Below are 22692 nucleotides of genomic sequence, written 5' to 3'. Positions count from 1 at the left end.
TCCCATATCACACTGCCGAAGGCCTCTCTCTGAGCCTGGCAGCAATCTCTCTACCCTTCTAGTTCCCAAGGCAGGTTTCCATGCCAGAAACACACATCCCAACTCTGCAGCGGCCCAGTGTCTCTAGCCGCAGCATACTTTCTTACACTTAAATCGCTACATGAAAGAACACACAACACAAGAACCTTTGATCCAATGGATAAGATATAATTGCCCACCTAAACATACAAAGCCCTGTACACATCCACCCCTTAAGAACATTTAGATCAACCTGTAAAGGTACAGCGTGGAATCTTAACGTCAGCCTCCATGTTGTCCCCGGCTACTCTCTCTACTCCTCCTTCCATTCCTGTCCCCTCCTCTTCCTTCAAACTTTTCTCCCGCCCATCCTTCCTTCTCGTCCAATGACAGGCCTCCTTCTATCTTGTACCTGCCTCACCTGTGACGTCATCCCACAGGCATGGATTATACCGTGGTTGTAATTACATTTCTTCTGGTCCCGTGTGTTAACGTCTCTTCATAGGTTTTTTTCATGTCTGTATACTCACCATGTTATATGTGTGTTTATGATATTTGCATCCTTTACAGTTGTGTTTGGAGATCTACCTCTGAGAGTCATTTATACTCTATACTGGTCCTTCCTGACACACATGCTTTACAAACACTTTGCCTCTGTTTCTAGCTAGTATCTTGCATTCTCCTATGCCTATAAAAAGTCTGATTTATAAAATATTCTTCTAGCAATCACAATTTTTATTTATTGCTGAGTTAAGATTTTTTTTGCTTAGCCTCAGATCATAAATGGTTTAAGTTTAAAAAATTTACATTTTTTATATTTTATAATTAAGTCCTAGATATATTTCAAGCTGACTTTTATAAAAGATGTGATGTAAAGTCAAGGACTTTTGGTGTTTTTTGCTATCCCTTTGCCTTGAGTTAGCATTATGTGTTATAGGGCTCCTCATTTCTCTTCTAACCATTTTCTCACTTGTGGGGGATGCATTCCGGAGTGGATCCAGTTGCATTGGCCTATGTGCGCAGTCTCCTGCAAATACCACAGTCTTGGTTGGTATGTAGTCAGGCTTCACTTTGTTTAGTTGCAAGGCCATGATTTCTATTTTAAATGAGTTTCTATATAAATGTATAAATAAAATTATATTTATCTTGTAAAATACTAGGATATTTTTAGACACTGAATTAAGCATCTCACACACACATATTTTAAGGATGGAATTGATCAATATCTTTCCCCAGAAATGACTACAAAGAGAAGTAGAATTGACCATTATGCACTTCTGGTTTTGTGTTCTCTGACTTTGCTCAACTCAGTTTTCTGATGCTGTTGTTTATAGGTTTATTGAGAAATGACGCAATCAGTTGATGATAGGAAAACCTTTTCCCAGCTTTTCTAATCTTTTAAGTTCATTCAAGATTCTTTGTTTACAGTACAGTCTTTAATTTTTATTGTACATTGAATAGAATGTTCCAAACTTTAGAGGAAAAATATTAAGCGTTATCTATACTTTGCAAACACTAAAAATAAAACCTCTGATTTGCAGAGGCTTTTGACTATTAAAAGTCAAAGAAAGGGGGACTCCGTTAAACTTTCTTCTGTGTCACCTGGTGTGCTAGTGAGTCCGTTTCCTCATCTCCCTGTATGCAGACTGCATATAGTCTGTGCATGCGACTCGTCTTTATAGCGGAAACTGCTCTCAGGTCACGATGTGTGATCGCTTGTCTACTTTACTGAGCTGGATTTGCTGACTCTGTGCTGCAGAGTTTATGTTTAAAGTGCTGGCAGTCATTTGTTGTTTTCATCCTTGACGTCTTCAGTCTGGTTCCAGTATTCATCCCGTGAATGTACCAACAGTATGATTTCTAGCCACTGATATGAGATTTGTAAAATTGATATTAATTTTTCAAATAACTGGAAAAATTCTGTAGGAATGTCATTTACTACTGCAGATTCCTAAGAGTTTTGTTTTAAATACGAATTCCATTTTGGAATAACAAGCTGTTCAGGTTGCCTCTTTCCTCTTGGCTGAATTTGTATACGCTGTTCTTTTTAAGAACATGGTCCGTTTAATTCTAAATTGTTGTATTTATTATTGTAAAGCACTTCATCGTATCTGGTGATCGCTTGTTCAATAGCTAAACAATCCATAGTGTATCCTCTGTTCCCTCTTCAAACTGGGACTTCATACCTCTGTCTATGTCTCATCAGCCTTGCTAGAAGCTTGTCAATTTTATTGGCCTTTCTGAAGAAGCAGCTTTTTGTTTCATTACATTTTTCATTGTTTTAAATGGCATTGTTTTTTTTTCTTTTTACCACATTTTCTTCTTTCTGCTCACTCTGAGCCTGCTAGCTCTACCTTCTCTAGTGTATTGGTGTGGGAGCTGGAATTTCTGTTTTGAGGTCTCCCTTCTTCTGTACAGCCTAGCACTTCAAAGCTGTTTTTCACTATCCTGTTGGGTGTATATGACATAGCTTAGCATATTTCCATTTTTGAGGTTTTTAAATTAGCTTTTAGCAAATACTGAGATCTTGTGTGTCCACCTGTTGTTTAGCTGTTTTCGGTTTAATTTCCCATTGTTTTCTGATTGTTTGGAAGGTTTATTCACAGATAGAGAACATAGTCTGGTGGTGACAGGATCTGTCCCTTGCTGCCTTCCTCCTCATTTTACTACTAAGGCAGGAGGATCCTGTGGTTCTCTCTAGACACTCACTGTGGTTTTGAAGCACACTTGACTGTCAGGCAGGGACTAGATGTTAGGTTGTCTTCTTTTGTGCACATTGACAGAATGTTGAGGAAGGAAGGGCTTTGGCCTTTATGTTCCGGTGAGACGGAGGATTTAGCCCACTGTTCTGGAGGAGCCTGTCAGCTGTTTCCATCTACCCTGGATGTAGGCTGAAACATTGCCTTCCAAATTTCAGCTCAGTTCTCCTGAACCCCTGACAATGTTGCGTATGTGCTGGCTAGGGATGAGGAAAAGGGTTTTTTGCCTTTGGTTTTGATAGAAAGTGGGAGGGATGGCTGTTGTTAAAACCAAGAATTTAGGCTACAGTTTAGTGAGTCTTGTGGCCTCAGAGCAATGGTTTTTCTTGGAACATTTTCCACTGGTAATGTATAAAGCTCAGAGATACATAGAAAGAAGTAGGAGAACACCGAGATGAGCGTAGGTTTTATTCACTTAGGGTTTCCCAGGTCTTGGGGTCCTTAGGCAGCCACTACTTTTTTTCCAACTTCCATAGGAAGTTCAGAAATTCCTTGTGTTTGTTTTCCCCCATGATTTCTAAATTAAATGAAATAGAAATGTGTTCCATTTTGATGGAACCGAAAATCTCTGTAATTAAGTTTGAACATGTATACACTTGATTAAAGGGGAATCATTTCTATAATTTCATATAGAATTACAGATAGCAGAAAATGCACGAATAGGAATAAGGGATTAGAAACAGAACAAAATACTACACTTGAACAGAAAAAGTAAAGCAAGAGAGTATAAAAGAGAGAAAAAATGACCAGGGAAGGTTGACTTCTCAGGCTCTATTTGCTTATTCCCTGCAGACTCCAAAGAAAGGCCTAATTTCTAGATTGGCATTCGCTCAGCTCCTGGGGGATAAAATGTGAGATCTTAAAATGCCTTTCTCAATATGAATGCTTGCATCAAGCTCAGGGCTTTTCATGGACTCGGAAAGCAGTCTGTCACTGATTGTTACAACACTGTAATTTTTTTTCTATGCCTCCTGCAAGGGCCAGCATGTTGTACCCATTTGAACAGATAAGAGTATCTTGGCAGCGTGATTTATTGCTAATGTCACTCGGAGCTGAGAAGGGTGGTGCTGAAATCTAAGTGGTGGAGGTGAGTGGCATGGTTCTGCAGACCTGTATGTGTTTTCCTGATAAAAACACTGGATCCCAAAGGTGAGGTACCCATCTGTGATTGGTTACACGGGCAGTCCTATGTTGCTTCAGGAAGATTTACATGTATCCCAGGTGGCTTCCTGGGAGCCATACCTGAATCCTGGTCCCTGCTTCCTTGAACCCTGTCCCACATTGCCTTTTGTGTTTTGAGACTGTACCACTTCACTGTTATCAAGTAAGGGCAGAGGGAGTTTTCCTGAGTTTGCCAAGTCTTTGGGCCAGTCACTGCTCCATAAGTAAACTGATCTTCCAAATCTTTATCACAGATGGAAAAGGCAACAGATATACATCTTTGTTAGAAGTATTGAGGAAAGAAATTCAGTCTTCATCCCCAAAATTCTTGCTTTTGCTCATGCAAATAGAAACCAGGTCATATGAGAGGGACAGGGATAAAGGGAGAAACCAGGGCCTGGAAAATTGACAGGGCAAGGTTAAAGTAGCTTAGGAAGGACTTGCAGAAAGAACTCTTGACAGTATAGAACACCCAACTAAAGGGAGGCACTTCTGTCCATGTGGTCATGTGCCCACCCACTCTAGTAGAAGACTAAGACAGTGGCTAGACTTTAGACATATACAAGGCCAGAGTACTTTTCAGAGATGAGTGCAAGACAAAAATAGTACAATAGAAGACTTTAATGGAACCCTATTGAGCTTTTCCCCAACTCACTGTCTACTTAATCCTCATGACTGACATTAGTTTAATCTCTTGACATTGTAGGGTAGAATATTATCCGTTCTCTAAACATGGAAACTGTGGCAATGGAAGTCACTTGTGACAGCTGTGAGCTATTTTATAGGAAATCTACAGTGTGCAGGTTCTGCACACACAGCCCAAATTATTTCTGTGTATTTTATTATCTCTTACTTAGAGTGAAGTTACAGATCTATTCCTTCTTTCAAAATGGTTGTATGTTGATTTTGTAAATATACATAAGTAGCTTGAAGATGTCTTTCCAGCTAAATAGAGTGTATTTAATCTAAGAAATATAGTAGTGTGTCTCTATTTAGAATAAACTAAGAGCTTAGGTCTTATACTTCCATACATATATAAACACAATATATGGCAACACACACACACCTAAGAAATTTGGGGATCAATAAGGGTTTGTTGACTTAAGGAGAATATATATTAGGAGGCTGAAAGCTAGACCATGGAGAGTTTATTATTTTTATTTTTCAAATCAACACATTAAATATTTTTTACATTTGGCTGTATTATATCTGTTGACAAAGGTTTCATGGAACAATATATACTTTCCTATCTTGTCTGTTGAATGATGACTCATGTGGCTTCATCAAAACAGCCGTAAGGAATTGTTGAAAGGGACACACAGCACATTCGTTTCTAGGTTGTGAATAAAGACAGAGGTTAGAGCCTGGGTACTTGCTGTTCCTTTGGTTTAATTTGTTGCTCGTTTATATATGCTGTTTTAAAGTCAAAATACTCCCTTTCTGCCATTCAGCTCTTAGTAATTTTCTTACAAGTGAGACCTAAGCCCATAGGACAGGAGTTGTACTCTTCTCTGAATGGAAAAATAAAATAAAATAAAAACAAACCCAAAACGTAAGCTCCATGATGCTGAAATCAAATACAAAATTTTAAAACAAAGCTGCAAAACCAATCAAAGATCTTTTCTTCTTAAGAAAATTACCCCAGTCACTGTAAATGAATAAGTTCTACATTTGCATTTTATGTGTTTGCTTCCCGCTGCCACCTGATGTATTATCTCTGTAAATGTGTTTCTCTTTGCTCCTCTGTCTCTATGTTCATTTCAGGAAACAGCAGTCCCTTTCGCTTACCCTACAGTCATTGTGTTGATAAGCCTAAGTAAATCATGGTTAATGTAACAATCCTATATTAATGTGGTTATTAATAAAGCTTCAAAATGTATTCAGGTTAAGAACGAATACTGTTCCTCTAGTCATTACATTATCAATACACATTCAACATTAAGAATTGTTATTTTCCATTTATATTTTCACCCTGGTAATCAAATGAAGACATTTTTAATAATCTGTTTCGCAGAGTTGGTGGATTGATTATTGCAAATATAATTTCCCATTCTACTTGAGATCCATTTTCATATTACCCAGAGCATTTGAATGCTGGGCAAATGCAGAGTAATCATTGTGTAGAGATCATCTTTTTTGGAAGGAAGAAGGCAGGCTCCCCAATTTTATCACACTCTGTAGAGGTCATATTTGGATCCTTATGTCATCTAACTCATGTGACACATGGTTCTTTTAGCTATTTTTATTAAAGAGCAGATGAGCTCAGAATCTTCTCTTCAGCTTTTAGGGATATTACTATACAATATCATATATGTGTTGGCTTAGACCAAGCACATATCTTTCCTTACAATCCTAGAAACTGGAAATCTGTGATAGAGTTGCCCTGGATTATTTCCTTTTGAGGAGGGAGGGATGAACCTTTTCCAGGCTTCTTTCTCTGCTTAGAGACAGCCATTGCTTGATGATTTTGACCCTCCCTCTACATGTATGTTCAAATTGTCCTTCATTTAAGTATATTGCTTCCATTGGATTAAGCCTACATTAATGACCTTCTTTGTACTTGACTCCACCTATAAAGGCCCTATTTCCAAAGAAAAATGCACCCTAAGGACCTGCGGTTAGGACTTCCACTCTGTAATTGCTATATTATATTTTTTCTGTCATGGGACAAGGCACAACATAATACATATCAGTTGTTTATTCTGCTTCATCTTGTCTCTTTATAACTACATTTTAACTCTTTCATGACAGAATTGCCCAAATGATTTTGATATGGTCTCTACCATCAATGTAATTCAAACACATATGGAGTATTTAGGTAGGACTAGAGACAAGCTAGTCTTTCAAGTCAAATGACTCAAAGACAAATAAGAATATGGGTCTGTAGCTCTTGCCTGTGACTCAGAAACAGAAAGAATCATTGTGAATAGGTACAGTGACAATAGAGGTATTAGAACACATGACACATTTCGAGGGCCCTGGGGTATCCAGCAAAACCCCACAGAGATGAGAGCACATTGAGTCAAGTGAAGTAAGCACAATGATGTGACTAGTTTTGGGGTGACCTAAGGAACATTTCCACCACCGACCTCATAGTTATAGCACCTTGTCTCAGAGACATTCTGTTGGCTTGGCTGCTAGACGCCTCAAAGCCTGCTGCTCCCTAGAAAACCTCAGACAAGTCCTCATATATAAGAAGGTGTAACTGGAAGCTGTGGAGATGAACAGGTGGCCTGATATTCCTTTGAAGAGAAAAATCCATGTGTGGACTCAGCTTTGTCTGAGTTCTGTAATAGTTTCCTAAGCAGGTTCCTGAAGTAAGTCTTTGAATTGTACAAATGGAACTTTGTTTTTCTCTTAAAAATCGCCAGTTCCCTTCTCTTGTTTCATGTGGTTATTAGTTAAGCTTTACTGTTAGAAGAAAAGCATTAATTTATTGGGTCAGCTGGCACTGATGTGACTTGCAGATGCTATTGTACTTGGGTACCACTGTCGGTTTTGCTGGAGGGATAATTTATTCTCATATAGTGAAATTATGAGCTTTTTACATATACTTAAATTTCTGTGACATAATCAGCTTAAATTTAGAAAAGATGTTTTAGAGCACAGGGGTGGTTAGCAGCTTAGCTGCAGGACGACATAGTCTTTCTTTGTCAAACATAGTGGGTTTCATTTATGACTCAATATGAAAAGACATGGTCCCAAAACAAGTTTTCACGTTTTCACACAGCTCGTAAATATTTGAACTTCATTTTATTTTGCACCCAAATGAACAACCCATGAGAAGACTCGATTTTAAACCATTAATCGCCACTGAGTTTTAAACTCCTCATCGGAGCAGACAGAAACAGCATTATCATGAATCATAAGGAATCTCTGTAAAATGCATCCATGCTGTCACCGAACTGGTTAAGGTCAGTGAGGCAGCACTAAATTGTTGTGACATTTTCCCAGCCCCACTATTACCTGTCAAATTGGAAAAAAATCAAGGCATCAGACAAGCTTGAGTATCGATGTGCCCACTCGTGTTGTTAATTGAAGTAAATGGATAAGCTCCTCTATCTGCAACAACAAACACATCTGTTCACTGTTGTTTTGTTTTTAATCTCCTTAACCTTGGGCTTTTTATCAGTCCCTGGGATGTGAAATATGCTCTGTTCTCCATTCAAGCCCTGACGTCTCTTGTGTTTGTTCTACACTTTAAAAATATGCTGACAAAGTGAAATATGGAATCCTGTGTGTGCTTATTTCATGTTTGGCTCACAATGGATTGAGTTATATAAAGTAGGACATGGGCAAATTACAAAAACCAGAACAAGCAGAGTCACTAATAGTCTTATATAACTGCAAACAATCTACATCTGCTTTCATCCATCATCCTCTTGCCTCTCACTGAAAGAAAAGTAGTCTCTCTCTCTCTCTCTCTCTCTCTCTCTCTCTCTCTCTCTCTCCTCCCCCCTCTCCCCATCTTGCCTTCTCTTTCTGATTTGTAAGTACAAAAAAAAGTCTTCCATACTATAAACTGAACAAGTACTTTTAATGAGAAAGTCTCTCAAAATGAAAACAGGAAGTCTCTGCTTTCTTCTGAGTGGCTCTATTAACTCCTAAAATGCACTCCGCACAGCAATAGAGCAGAGTGATTCCAAGTCATTTGCTTGAGAATAGTGTTTAATGAATTAGTTCTTTGGCATGAAAAGAAAGACTTTTCCACAATGTTATGTTATATTCTAGAATTTTCTTCTATGTTCGTAATGGGAAGACTAACAGTGTAGGAAAAATAAATGAAACAAAAGAGCAGCAACTAATTTAATTATGTTCATCTGAAAATTCTGGGTACATCAAGAATATGCTTGTGAGAGCAGGGAGATGAAATAAATCAAACACTACTGCTTGCTATTTGCTCTGGAAGTCACATTAATGAAGAGAGAGGTTTTCTCCTACCTATATTTAGAACTTCTATTAAGGATAGAAGAGCAATAATTCTGAAATGTCTCCATGTTTGTAAAATATTTGCCCCAAACATTACAAAGCCTCAGAAAGTACAAAGGCAATTAAGATCTGCTAATACAATGCATGTTGCTTGCAGAGTAAAATAAAGCAAGTCAAAGAAGCTCACAAGAAAGGGTGAAGAAGATGAAAATGGAAAGCTGCCTTCCTGTGTCCTAATGAATTGTATTATTGAAGCATTGTTCCAAACTGGCCAAAACGGAAGTCCTATTGACACATGAACATGCATGAAAACACCGATGAAGAGGGCAGAGACAGCAAATTCAAACCTCTTGTCTCTCTTCATGCTCTTTCCCCTCTGTGCACTCCATATTGGCATATTTCCCCCTTCCAGAAGGATCTCCTGAGCTTCCCAAGGCTGTGCCTGGAACTCCAGATTGTGGCCTTTGTAAATAGCGTACATAAAGAAGGGCTGTTAAACTCTTGTTGAGTTATTTTTGTTTTGCACTTTGCACCTTCAGTGAATACGGGAACTACTCCCACACCATTTCCTGACGAACCAAATCTTACTGTGAAGGCTGAAAACGTTAGTCAGTTGCACCCTATTTTTAGGACTTGTAATGAAGAGAAAATGTAGTGTTATAACACCCATCCAAATGCTGGCGCCCCAGTAGACAACTGCAGAGTTTTAAGAGCTAATGTAGACAATTTATACAGAAAGGACTAAATTATGACCAATTCTGCAAATAAACAGACAACAGATCATTGGGAGTTGTGATGGAAATTAGTCGTGGTTTGGAAACGCCAAACTTGGGGCTCTGACAATCACAGATGGCCAAGAATAGCAGCAACAGATACTTAAGAACTGGACTTGGAAAGATACTAATGTTAGTGCTAAACAGGAGAGTAGAAATAAGGCCAAAAATCTCTGCTATAGCTTTAAAAATTACATTTCTAAATGCCCAGGACTTTCTAAATAATAATAATGCCTAACTTTCGCCGGGAAGCTACTGTGAACCCAGATATATATATATATATATATATATATATATATATATATATATATATATATATATATATATATGTGAACCCAGCTCTCTCTCTCTCTCTCTCTCTCTCTCTCTCTCTCTCTCTCTCTTTCTCTCTCTCTTTCTTTCTCTCTCTCCCCCACATCCACCCAGAGAAAGAGTATCTTTTAACTCAGTCCTTAGAGAAACCTGAAGAAGCTGGTATTAGTATTAGTTTTTTTAATTGATTAGGTCTAGTACACAGTGATTAACAGGTACAAGGGATTCTGTCTCCTGAAGAGCAAGCATGGAGAGAAATATTACATAGCCTGAGTATATTCTGATATACATATTACCATGGATATGGCTCTCAAAGTTTCCTGTTTTACTCTTCTGATGTTACTATTCCTTCCTATCTATAGAGAAGTGGATGCAGATGTGAAACATGCTATGGAAACATGTCCCAGCTTCAGAAGCCAAAGGTTACTGGAATTGCTCAAATGTTGGCCTATGAGGATTGAGAAACCAGTATGCTACAAATGATATTTATCTTTTGAATCTAAGCCTATCAGGTGTCAATCATTGGCTTTATAAACTTAGCCCCCAGATATTCTCAGAGTTCTAGATCTGATAAAAGTCCCCTTCCTTCAATATTTCTCTCCATGTATTTGTTCAGAATTTAAGCTCTGGTTTATGGTTTGCTCTACTCCACAGACCATTCCAAGTCTTCATCATGAGGCATTCTTATAATAAGCTCATGTAATCAGATATTTATTTCTGATACGTTATGTCTACTGTTCCTTCCATTGAAATTTTTCCAGTGCTGTGAGAGTGGCATTGGAATTATTCAGTCATCTGAGAAACATTAAGGAAAATCTGAGTTGGGAACATATTTTGTTTTGATAGATTGGATTATTTTTAGGCAGCTTGTCACGGCTTCTTCTTTGTTACTGCTAGTTGTCTAAGTAACTTGCAGTGAAATCCTGCCCCACCCCCTACCTTGAATCATTTGGATTTATGACTCAAATCTGGAGGCTGAATCTCTACATGATTATGGGTGTGCTACAGTGCCAGCACCATAAGCCTGAGGTGACTGTAGAAGTTAGCATCCACTTGCTGAAGCAACTGATCCATGTTTTGAGTGTCACGATGCTTGGGGTCTTGCAAACAAGTTTCAGTCATGACTTGCTATTGATTATTTGAAGATAGGTATCATTATAAGCAAAATGTTATTTAATATTTTTATTCATTTCTTTCTAGAGCTTTCTCAATGAAATGCCTGAACTCAAGCCTTAGAAAACAGATATGCCCACTTCAGAAGAGGTTGACACATTTTTCAACCAGGAAATCAGTGAGCTCTGAAATACCAAGGCATCAACACTTAGTGAAAACTCACCCTGGCATGTCTGGCATATTTGATTCCTTCAGGACAGTGAAGAAAAGGAATAAACAAGCTGAGAGATGCATTAAGGTGTTCATTAGCTGAAGCTTACTCTGATGTCGAGCGGAGGCTCTAAAGCTGTGGCTTCAGGGCCAGAACACTGGATATAGCTGGAGAATCAGGTCAAGATATAAATTCTAAAGCCATAATGCACAAAAACAGAAAGAAACTCCAGTTATCCCATAAACCAGTGTTTTCATAATAACTCCCTGTATAGAATGAGGATGCATGCTATCCAACAAGAAATTGGTCTAATGCTTCTTTAGTCCAAACGATTAGGTGGGAATGACACTGGTGAGTGTTGCTCTCCACAAGTGTTGTGTGAGCACTGCCACATGTATTGAGTTGGTTTTGGAGTTCTGTGGGCCCTGTCAAGTACATTGAGTTGTTTCTGGAGTCATGTAGGCCCCGTGTCAAGTATGTTCAGCTGGTTCCTTTTTCCTTCTTGATATTCATTTCAAAGACTTGATTTAATTTGCATATTTTTATTGTAAGAAAATCGATTCCCAGGACAGTATATAAATAAATCATTAGGAAAATATGATGTTTAGATTAGGGGAAAATTATTTTAATACTTAGGTATGCAGATTATCTCCCCCAAGCAAGTCACTGAAATTAATAATTTTATGGCCTTTTCTTAATACTTTTGAAATATAAAACAACAGCAAAAACAACCTGTAACATAAGTGATGTGTGCTTTGCCCCACCCAGTTCTCAAAGGCTAATCCATTGTCTTCATTGTTGGTTTCATATAGAAGAAACCTTTGGTGTTTGTAGGGATATTGTTAAAAGTAATTACATATTACTTCTGTAACTCTTTGTTTAAAAAGTACTTATAAAACTAGTGCACAAAAAAATGTGTCATGAGTAGCTCTTTAATGAGTAATCATTTGAGGTGACTAGGCATTATAGCTTTTCAATGAGTCATAAATTGGGGTGACCTAGCATCTGTAGGACAAGAGGAAACCTGATTTCATGGTCTAATTTGCTATTATATCAGCAATCAAAAGAGTATCCCACTTCAGTTTTCCTGTACTGTATATAAAACAAAGTTACCTTCTTGTTATCTAGGAAACTTTCTCTTTGTTATAAGCATTTTCTTATTTAAAACTTTAAACTACTCAAGATCTATTAACCTTACAATAAAAACATAAAAATCCACTGTGGAGATCCCTACTGCACACAGATATTCACTGATTACATAATTATGAAGGGGCAGTTAGCCTTTGCTAGAATTACGTTTTCTGTTACAAGTCTTAGACTCTATCAAATCTTTGTATATCAGAAGTTTATAATTTCTTTAATTTTCAAGTAACACTTGTATTATATTTCAAGTATATATTTTCCCACTAAGCAAAATTCAACTGTTTCATAACACCAGGAAGTTACCAATGTTAAAGCAATCCAGTAGTGCTTCCACAAGTCATTCATGGATGAGAAGGCAGAAGTCACTCCAAAGGCATTGCAAGGTATCAGGAGAAATGGGACCATTCATTTCTCTATTATTCAGTCTTGATAGGTTCTTAGTATCTAGACATGTCCTCTAGATGTATTCTAGATTACTCGATCTGTGTATTATAGCTGCAGTAATCTCTAATGGTCCTCTTTATTTCTTTGGCACCAGTTGCGATTGGGGATGGATGCCTAGCCTTGATAGCATGCACCGTGGGAAAGAACCTGACAACTTTGGCTGTCTGCCACAGAAGGATCTTTGATCTCATGGATCACATCTACAACAGCTCATGTTTCCATGTAAAACAAGAAGCACCTTAAGCTTTTTCATTCATAAGTTAGAAGATTAGTAGGATGGGTCTTTACCTGAGGCTACCTTTCTTATCTTTTCAATGCAGAGCAAAAAGCTTTCATTTTATCACCAGTGATCACCTTAATAGTTATAGCCTATCTTTTAGTGCATGCCTTTTGGATAGACTCCATAAGCTTCTTAGTGCTTTTTCTTCCACAAGATGCACATGTTGCCGATACCAAATGCTTCTTCTAACAACTTCGCTCTTTTTGATTTTGGATCTGCGTAAGAGTAATGGATAATAAGCAATGCACAGAATCAATGTTCCATTGTCATAATATTTTCTTCACCAAAGAAATTATTACTCTGTACTTTATAATTTGGCATCAGGCATGCATGTTCTTAAACATGGGCAGTTGCCTTCTTTGTCATTTCTCACCCTGTTGCCAATAGAGTTCTGTTCCCCTCTGAAAGCTAGATCTGCACTGTCCTCATTACCCTCAGAACTACTATCATCCAGACCTTGCTTATAACACCAAACTGCTTTAGTCCAAGCTTTCCAAGTCTTCCACAGTCCTTCAAAAAGATCAATATCCGATTATTCACAGCAATCAGTTATCAGCATCTTCAGCATCTGGCTAATGTGAGTTTGTTGTCATCATCATTGTCATTGTTGTTGTTGTTGCTGTTGATGATGATGATGACGATGATGACAATGATGATGATGTAATAAAATAATGGGACAAAAACCTATTCATATAAAAAAGAGTATTTTGGTTTGCAATTCTTAAGGTCTAGAGTCCATAACAATAGAGATAGCATGTCATGGTCATTGGAGTAATGGACTGCTCAATCACAGTTCATCTCTATAGAAGAGAGAGGGGGCAGGAAGAGCTATGTCATTAAAGCACACCTCTCGTAGCTTATTTCTTCTAGCAAAGAAGGTGCCATAACCTCCGCAGACACTGGCATTAACTGGGGACCAGATGATCAAATGCATGGGCTTCTAAGTAATATCTCTTACTCAAAACACTGCAGAAACCTACAGTGAAGACTGTTAAGTATTACACTGAGTGCTGGTCTTGGCATAATTGGGAAGCATAACAGAGAAATCCTTTTCATCTCTAAGAATGGCAGCTACTTTCTATGACCCATAGGACCAGGTCAATGTGCAATATTTGTAAGGCTCTTAACCATTAACAAGAATTAATCATCATGTGAGCCTAGTGAAATTGAATACAGTCCTTTCGTATCGAGTAAATACTGCATTTTCTTCCACTTATTAGATGTGGAACACTAGGCACAAATGCATGTTTCAATACATGACACAGGTGGATGATCACATTCTATCTAAGGAAGCTAAGGAGCACAAGGATAGCCAGAATAATCTCTAAATGTTAACGTTTTAAAATCTATTACACAATACAATTCTCTATAAGACACCCAGCCATTTCTTTCTTTCTTAGAGGAAGGGATTGTAGGGAAATGTTGACCTAAGACCTCTCTCAGTGCAGCTTGCTATACTCAAGCTTACAGCAGCATATTTGTCAACTAGGATAAAGTTGAGAATTTTGTTGGGAAGCCAATTTTTAAGAAAAACATATGGGCAAACTGAAACAAAAAGGAGATGCTATATCAACAGATGTTTGTTGCTATATCACTGTCAATGAGAAAAGTCACAAGAAAACATGAAAACAGCTCTGTTTCTACACAGTTTTGAACTGGGGGCCTCTCGTGTGTTAGGCAAGTGTGATGACTCCAACATCTAATAAGGACACATGCTTCATTATGTTCATAGCAGCCTTATTTATAATAGCCAGAAGCTGGAAAGAACTCAGATGCCCTTCAACAGAGGAATGAATACAGAAAATGTGGTACATCTACACAATGGAATACTACTCAGCTATCAAAAACAACGACTTCATGAAATTCATAGGCAAATGGATGGAAGTAGAAAATATCATCCTAAGTGAGGTAACCCAATCACAAAACACACACAGGGTATGCACTCACTGATAAGTGGATATTATCCCAAAATCTTGAATTACCCAAGATACAATCCACAGAGCACATGAAGCTCAAGAAGAAAGATAACCAAAGAGCAGATGCTTCACTCCTTCTTAAAAGGGGGAACAAAAATACTCACAGGAAGGGTTATGAAAACAAAGTTTGGAGCCGAGACTGAAGGAGTGGTCATTGAGATCCTGCCCTACCTGGAGATCCAATCCATATATATACAGCCACCAAAACTAGACAATATTGATGAAGCCAAGAAGTGCATGCTGACAGGAGCCTGATATAGCTGTCTTCTGAGAAGCTCAGACAGAACATGACAAATACAGAGGTGAATGCTAGCAGCAAATGATTGAGCTGAGAGTGAGACCCCCATTGGAGGAATTACAGGAAGGATTGAAGGAACCAAAGGAACTTGCAACCCCATAAGAACAACAATACCAACCAATCAGAGCTCCCAGGAACTAAACCACCATCCAAAGGGTACACATGGACAGACCCAAGGCTCCTTAGCTGCATATGCACCGTAGGTTGGCTTTGTGGAGCACAAATGGGAGGAGAAACCCTTGGCCTTGTCAAGGCTGAACCCCCCAGTGTAGGGGAATGCTGAGTGGGGAGGTGGGAAAGGGGTGGTGGTTGGGGAGTGGGAACACCCTTATAGAAGAAGGGGAGGGGAATGGGATAGCAGCCTTATGGACTGGAAACCAAGAAAGGGAATAACATTTGAAATGTAAATTAAAATATCTAATAAAAACATCACAAGAAGATATACTTGGAGAGATTTTTCTGAAGCGATGTATTTTAAATAACAGATTTGTCATCATTTATTAAAGAAATTTAAAGGTAAAACAATAAAAGCATTCTTGAAACCCCTAGCCATGACTCAGAAGATGGCTTTGAAAGAAACAAATGCATAATTAATAATTTTGATGAACTCTATACCTCTAACACATTTTATTAAATTATTATTACTGAACCTGCAAGTGGATAAAGGCACTTGACATCAAGACTGACAATCTGATTTTGAGACCAGCTTGGTGGGAAAAAATAACCAATTCTGACCTATTCAAGAATATCCCATCACTCATGCTGGCTTTCATGAATGTGCACATGCACACACACACACACACACACACACACACACACACACACACACACACACACATGAAAGAGAGAGAGAGAGAGGCTGCACAAGCAATAAGACAATAAGGGCTGATTAGATGGTTTGGTAGTTAAAGGCACTTGAAGCATTTGTCCCTGAGCTTGTAGCAGAGCCTGATCTTTAGGATACACATGGTAGAAGGAGAAAACTGACTCTGCAAATTGATTTCACATGCACGCTATAGTACATAAATATGCACTTCTACACATCTACCCATAAATGCATGTAAAATATTCTGAAAATATGATGAAAATCAGATCTTCTCATTACCTTCCAACATAGACATTTACATCTTCTAAAATAGATTTTTCTATTCCTTTTTATATCTCTATGGCCTTTCTTCCTATTACACATTTTTTAAAAAGTCATCAGAAATGTCATATGAGGCACAGAGTGTAATAAGAGTTCAATGAACTTACAATGGTGAAATTACCATTTCTACAAACTTCAGCATGCCATTTTCATATCAAGACACATCCAACTTGATTGTAGGGAAAGAGAAATGAAGGTTAACTATACCATGAAATTTGTTTCAGTTGTGAAATACACAAGCAATTACATCAGACTACTTAAAATTAATCTTAATTGATAAATGTTTATAGGTCTAAGAAAATGTGGAATAAATATTAATAGAAAATGTAATATGGAAAACTCTTGGTGACTCCTGAGAATTATACATCCACTTCAGTGTCTGTAGTTACTATCTTTTACTTACAGCTATGTCTACATCCCCCAGAAAATCTTGTTGGATGTCATTAGATCTATATACGAACACACTGTTAATAAACTCAGTACTTTGCTTCAAAACCATTGAGGTGAGGGAAGAGAGAAAATGAGGAAAATTATAATTTTGATCAAATTTTCTAAAGTATTTCCAAGATAGACATTCCAATAGTGGAAAATGTTACATAAAGTGTTGCATTACTTATGATCATGCTGCTATTTGATTCAAGAACAAACAGGAAATGCGCATGGCTGGGTCAAAAGTTAAGAGAGTGGAGAGCAAGGGATAAGGAGCCCAGTTTTGTCTATGGGTACAATATGCAGTTACTCTACTACCTTCCTCGCTAAGTGGTTTATTATGCCACTGTCAAAGGTAAGTGGTCACTTACCTTTGCATAGTTAAGAAAACTAAAAGAAAACTAAACTTCAAGAATGAAAAAGAGCTATGCTTTGTCTGACATTTCTCGAAAAAAAAAAAACTATTGGTAACTTAGGAAATAAAATACACTTTCACTGTTTACAAACAGATATCCGTTGTCTCTTATAGTTTGTATCATGTGTTTCCAGAAATCCGTTATCTCCTCCAGGTTACTTACAGCTTCTAATGGGGATGTGTAGGGTGCTGAGATTTCATGAACCAAAACAGTCACCTTCCAAACAATGTGCAAAACACACAAGCAAGCAAAAGCATGACCAAGAGAACATTTTTCTGATTGTTTTCTTCCAAAGAGTTTTCTCTTCATCACATGCTGGGTTCAAATACAGTCTTTATGTCCTATCCTGAAAGAAACATTGCACCTGAAACTAGAGTTGACCATCTGTCCACAATGATCCCACACTCATAGGTAAACAAGTTCATAGACTGAACGTTAAAAAAATAATTTTCTGTAGTCAACATTTCATCATTCCCTAAACAATAAATTTTAACAATTAGTTATGTAGTGTTTGCCATATGTTAAGGATTGTAATCAGTCCAGGATGATAAGATTTTAGTGAGATATGCGACTAGATGAAAACACTATGTCGTATTTACGTAAGGTATTTGAGTTTCCAGAAATTCTGCTGCCTATGCAGGACTTAGACCCAACCTGTAGATCTAGAGAGATAACTGCATACAAACATAAATCATTCACATGTTAGTAATAGTGCTATATATCCTACTTACATCTATTGAAATTAACCAAATTAAGGATCTCAGGGTTTGGATTGTTAAAAAGATCAAACTAATCTGTTAAAGCTGGGACACGCTAAAGGTCAGAGTGACTCTGGTCCTGATCTCTCCCATAGAAGAGCATTAGAAAACTGGACACTATTGTGTGTTAAGAAAGACAAACACAAAGGTTGGAAGGAAATTCGTAGACCAACCTATAGCATGTTTTTTAAAGCGAGTCATGCATTAAATGCAGAATAAGCTTAGAGGTGAGAACCCCATGGGGCTGCAGAAGTCTAGCCTCATCTGTGTTCATGGGGGACCTGGTATTTACCCTTTACATTTTAATCTACCTTTGACCTTTCTTGACTTCTGCAAGTCCTAAAAGAATATTATATTTTGTGTTCCCTTATTATGAACAATGCTTTTCTTTTCTCAAGAGCAGAACAAAGGATGGCTCAACCCAACTATATTACAGATTAAAAATTACTTCTTATTACTACCTTGAGAAGTAAACAACTAGCCAAAGATTTTTCTTAATAAAAGTACATTCCATTTTTGCTTTTTATAATTTTTCATTGCTTAGTATAATTTTCAAATTAAAATATAATATCATAACTTCTTTCACAGTCCTCCCTGTAATTCCTCTCATAACCGTTCCTTAACCCTCTCAAGCTGAAGGCCTCTTTTGGATTATTAATGTTACATATATGTACATAGATATATAAATACAAGATCTCATAAGACCATTTTGATGGTTATATGGTTTATGCATATATGGTTTTAGTATGACTAATCTTTATTGAATAATTAATTAGGGTATACAGACTATCCAACAAAAACCTCAATACTAGGCATAAGAAATCTCCTTTATTGTGTTGATCAGTGTAGTCCAAGTGACTCACAAAACATGATAGGCTACTGCTGTTGCTCTTATTTCTCTCTCAGAAGTGAAAGGTAAGTCCCTATTGCTGAGGACAAAACAAACTTAGGACTTAGAAATCAGAAGTTTTGAGACAGCTTGAAAGTCTCCTTCCTGTGGTATAGCATTCACAGATTTATTTTAATAAAATATTCTTATTTAATCTTTGAGAATTTTACACATAGATACAATAAGTCTCAATCATATTCACTTACCACTCTATTCTCCAAATCTTCCCAAAACTTACAGTCTGCCCAAAACTTTCTGTCCTTATTTAAAAAATAACCCACAGAATCCAGTTAATATTGATATTACATGCATGGGTTTGTGGGCCTTCAATGAAGTATGGTCAAGGTATTAGGAAACACACCCATAGAGAAAACTGACTTGTCCCCAGCAGCCATCAAGTATCAAACTAATAAATTAAGTTTTATTATTTTTATTGTTGTTGTTGTTGTTAACTGTCCAGCCATTTTCCCCTCCGAGTCCTCCTTCCCACAGTTACTCAGTCTAATTTTCCTCCCTCTTCTCCAAGATGATGACTTCCCTATCAGGCCTTCCTACTACCTGGGGACTCAAATCTCTTGAGGGTTAGGCACATCTCCTCCCACTGAGACAAGACCAGGTAGTCCTATGCTGTATGTGTGTCTGAGGCCTCAGTCCAGTTGATGTATGCTGCCCGGTTGGCGGCTCAGTGTCTGAGATATCTCAGGGGTTCAGGTTAGTTGAGATGGCTGGTCTTCCTATGGATTTACCCTCCTCCTAAGCTTCTTCCTAATTCAACCACAGGATTCCCAACTTCAATCCAATGGTTGAGTACATGTATCTGCATCTGTCTCACCCAGCTGCTTGTTGAGCCTCTCAGAGAACTACCATGCAAGGCTCCTGTCTGTAACTACACCATAACATCAATAATAGGGTAAGGCCTTGGGGCCTCCCCTTGAGATGAGTCCCAAGTTGGGTAGGTCACTGGTCAGTCTCACCTCCATTTTTCTCTGCAATTCTTTCAGATAGGAGCAATTCTGAGCCAGAGTTTTTACTGTGAGATGGCAACCCCATCCCTCCACTTGATGCCCTGTCTTCTACTAGAGGTAGACTCTACAAGTTCTGTCTCCCTACTGCTGGGCATTTCATCTGGGGCCTTCCATTTGAGTCCTGAGAGTTTATTACCTACCAAGTCTCTGGTACTTTCTGGAGGGTCCCCCTCCCACCTCCTGAAGTTACATATTTTCATTTATTCTGATGTCCCTCAGGGCTTCTCACCTGCCTTCCCTCAATACCTGATCAGGTTCCCCTCTTCCCTTCCTCTGTCTGACCCAGGTCCCTCCTTCCCTCTGCCTCTAGTGATTATTTTCTCCTCCCTCCCAAGTGGAATTGAAGTATCTTCACTTGGGTCCTTCTGCTTGCTAATCTTCTTGAGTTCTGTGGATTGTATCCTGTACATTTTTTGCTAATATCCACTTATTAGTGAGTACATACCATGCATATCCTTTTCAGTTTGAATTACCTTACTCATGATGCTATTTTCTAGTTCCATCCATTTGCCAGCAAAACTCAGGATGTCCTTTTTTTTAATAACTGAGTAGTATTCCGTGGTGTAAATGAACCATAATTTCTATATCCATTGTTCCACTATGGGACATCTGTGTTGTTTTTAGCTTCTGGATATTACAAACAGGACTACTAGGAGCATAGTGGAGTATGTTTCCCTGTGGTATGGTGGGGCATCATTTGGGTATATTCCTAGTAGTGATATCGCTGTGTCTTCTGGTAGGCCTAGTTCCAATTTTATAAGAAACCTCCAGATTAACTTCCAGAGTGGTTGCATCACCTTGCACTCCCACCAGCAATGGAGAAGTGCTACTCTTTCTCAGTATCCTCAGCATCCTGCTGTCACCTGAGTTTTTGATTTTAGCAATTTTGATTGGTGTGACATGGGATCTCCTGGTCATTTTGATTTGCATTTCCCCAATGACTAAGTGTGTTGGACATTTCTTTAGGTGCTTCTCAGTAATTTGAGGTTCTCAGTTGAGAATTCTTTGTTTAGCTCTGTACTCCTTTTTAAGTATGGTGTTTTGGTTCTCTAGAGTCTAACTTCTTGAGTTCTTTTTATATTTTGAACTATTAGCCTTCTATCATGTATAGGGTTGGTAAAGATCATTTCCCAATATGTAGGTTGTGGTTTTGTCCTATTGACAGTGTCCTTTGCCTTACAAAAGTTTTACAATTTTATGAGGTCCCATTTGTCAATTGTTGATCTTAGAACCTGAGCCATTTGAGTTCTGTTCAGGAAAATTTTCCCTTGGCTGATGTGTTCAAGACTCTTTTCCACTTCTCTATTAGACGCAGCATACCTGGTTTTATGTGTAGATCATTGATCACTTGTACTTGAGCTTCGTACAAGGAGATAAAAATGTATTAATTTTCATTCTTCTACAAGCTGACCACAAGTTAAACAAGCCCTATTTTTTGAAGATACTATCTTTTTTCCATTGGATGGTTTGGGGTTCTTTGTCAAAGATCAAGTGACCAATTTTATTTATGGGTCTTCAATTCTATTCCATTGATTTGTCTGTCTCTGTACCAATACCATGCAGTTTTGTTTTAGTTTTAGTTTTTATCACTATTGCTCTGCAGTATAGCTTGAGGTCAGTCAGGTGGATTCCCCCTATAGTTCTTTTATTGTTAAGAATTGTTCACCCAAACCACCACATCCTTAGAAAGGCTCCATGGAACTTCCACAAAGGGGCACTGACTTCAGGCAAGCAGCAGGCAAATTCATTAAAAAAAAAAGAATTGTTTTCACTAACCTAGTATTTTTGTTTTTCCATATGATATTTAGAATTGCTCCTTTCATATCTGTGAAGAATTGTGCTTGAATTTTGATGGGGATTACACTGAATATATAGACTGCTTTCAGTAGAATGGCCACTTTTACTATGTTAATCCTACCAATCCATGAGCATAGGAGATCTCCCAATTTTCTGAGATCTTCTTCGGTTTTTCTTGAGAAATTTGAAGTTATTGTTATACAGATCTTTCATTTGCTTGATTAGAGTTATCCCAAGATATTTTTATATTATATGTGACTATTATGAGGGGAGTTGTTTTCCTAATTTCTTTCTAAGCCTGTTTGTCATTTGTATAAAGCATGGTACTGATTTGAGTTAATTTTATATCCATCTTCCTTGTTGGAGTTCTTTGTCAGCTTAGAAGTTCTCTGGTAGAATTTTTGGGATTGCTTATGTACACCATCATAGTATCTGCAAATAGTGATACCTTGACTTCTTTGCCAAGTTGTATCCCCTTGATCTCGATTCCCTTGAATTTTGAGTATTACATCGAATAGAAACAGGGAGAGTGGGCAGCCTTGTCTTGTCCCTGATTTAGTAGGATTGCCTTCCAGTATCTCTCAATTTAATTTGATATTAGCTGATAATTACTGTATATTGCTTTTTTATGTTTAGGAATGGTCTTGAATTCCTGATTTCTCCCATACTTTTAACATGAAAGTATGCTGTTTTTTGTTAAATGCCTTTTCAACATCTAATGAGATGATCATGTGATTTTTTCCTTTGAGTTTGTTTATATAGGATTACATTAATTTTCATATGTTGAACCAACCTTGCATCCTTGGGATGAAGC

This window comes from Rattus norvegicus, chromosome 5 (assembly GCF_021556685.1).
Source record: "Rattus norvegicus strain SHRSP/BbbUtx chromosome 5, alternate assembly SHRSP_T2T, whole genome shotgun sequence".
Taxonomy (NCBI): domain Eukaryota; kingdom Metazoa; phylum Chordata; class Mammalia; order Rodentia; family Muridae; genus Rattus; species Rattus norvegicus.
The sequence above is the reverse complement of the archived record's forward strand: the minus strand, read 5'-3'. Positions refer to the sequence as shown.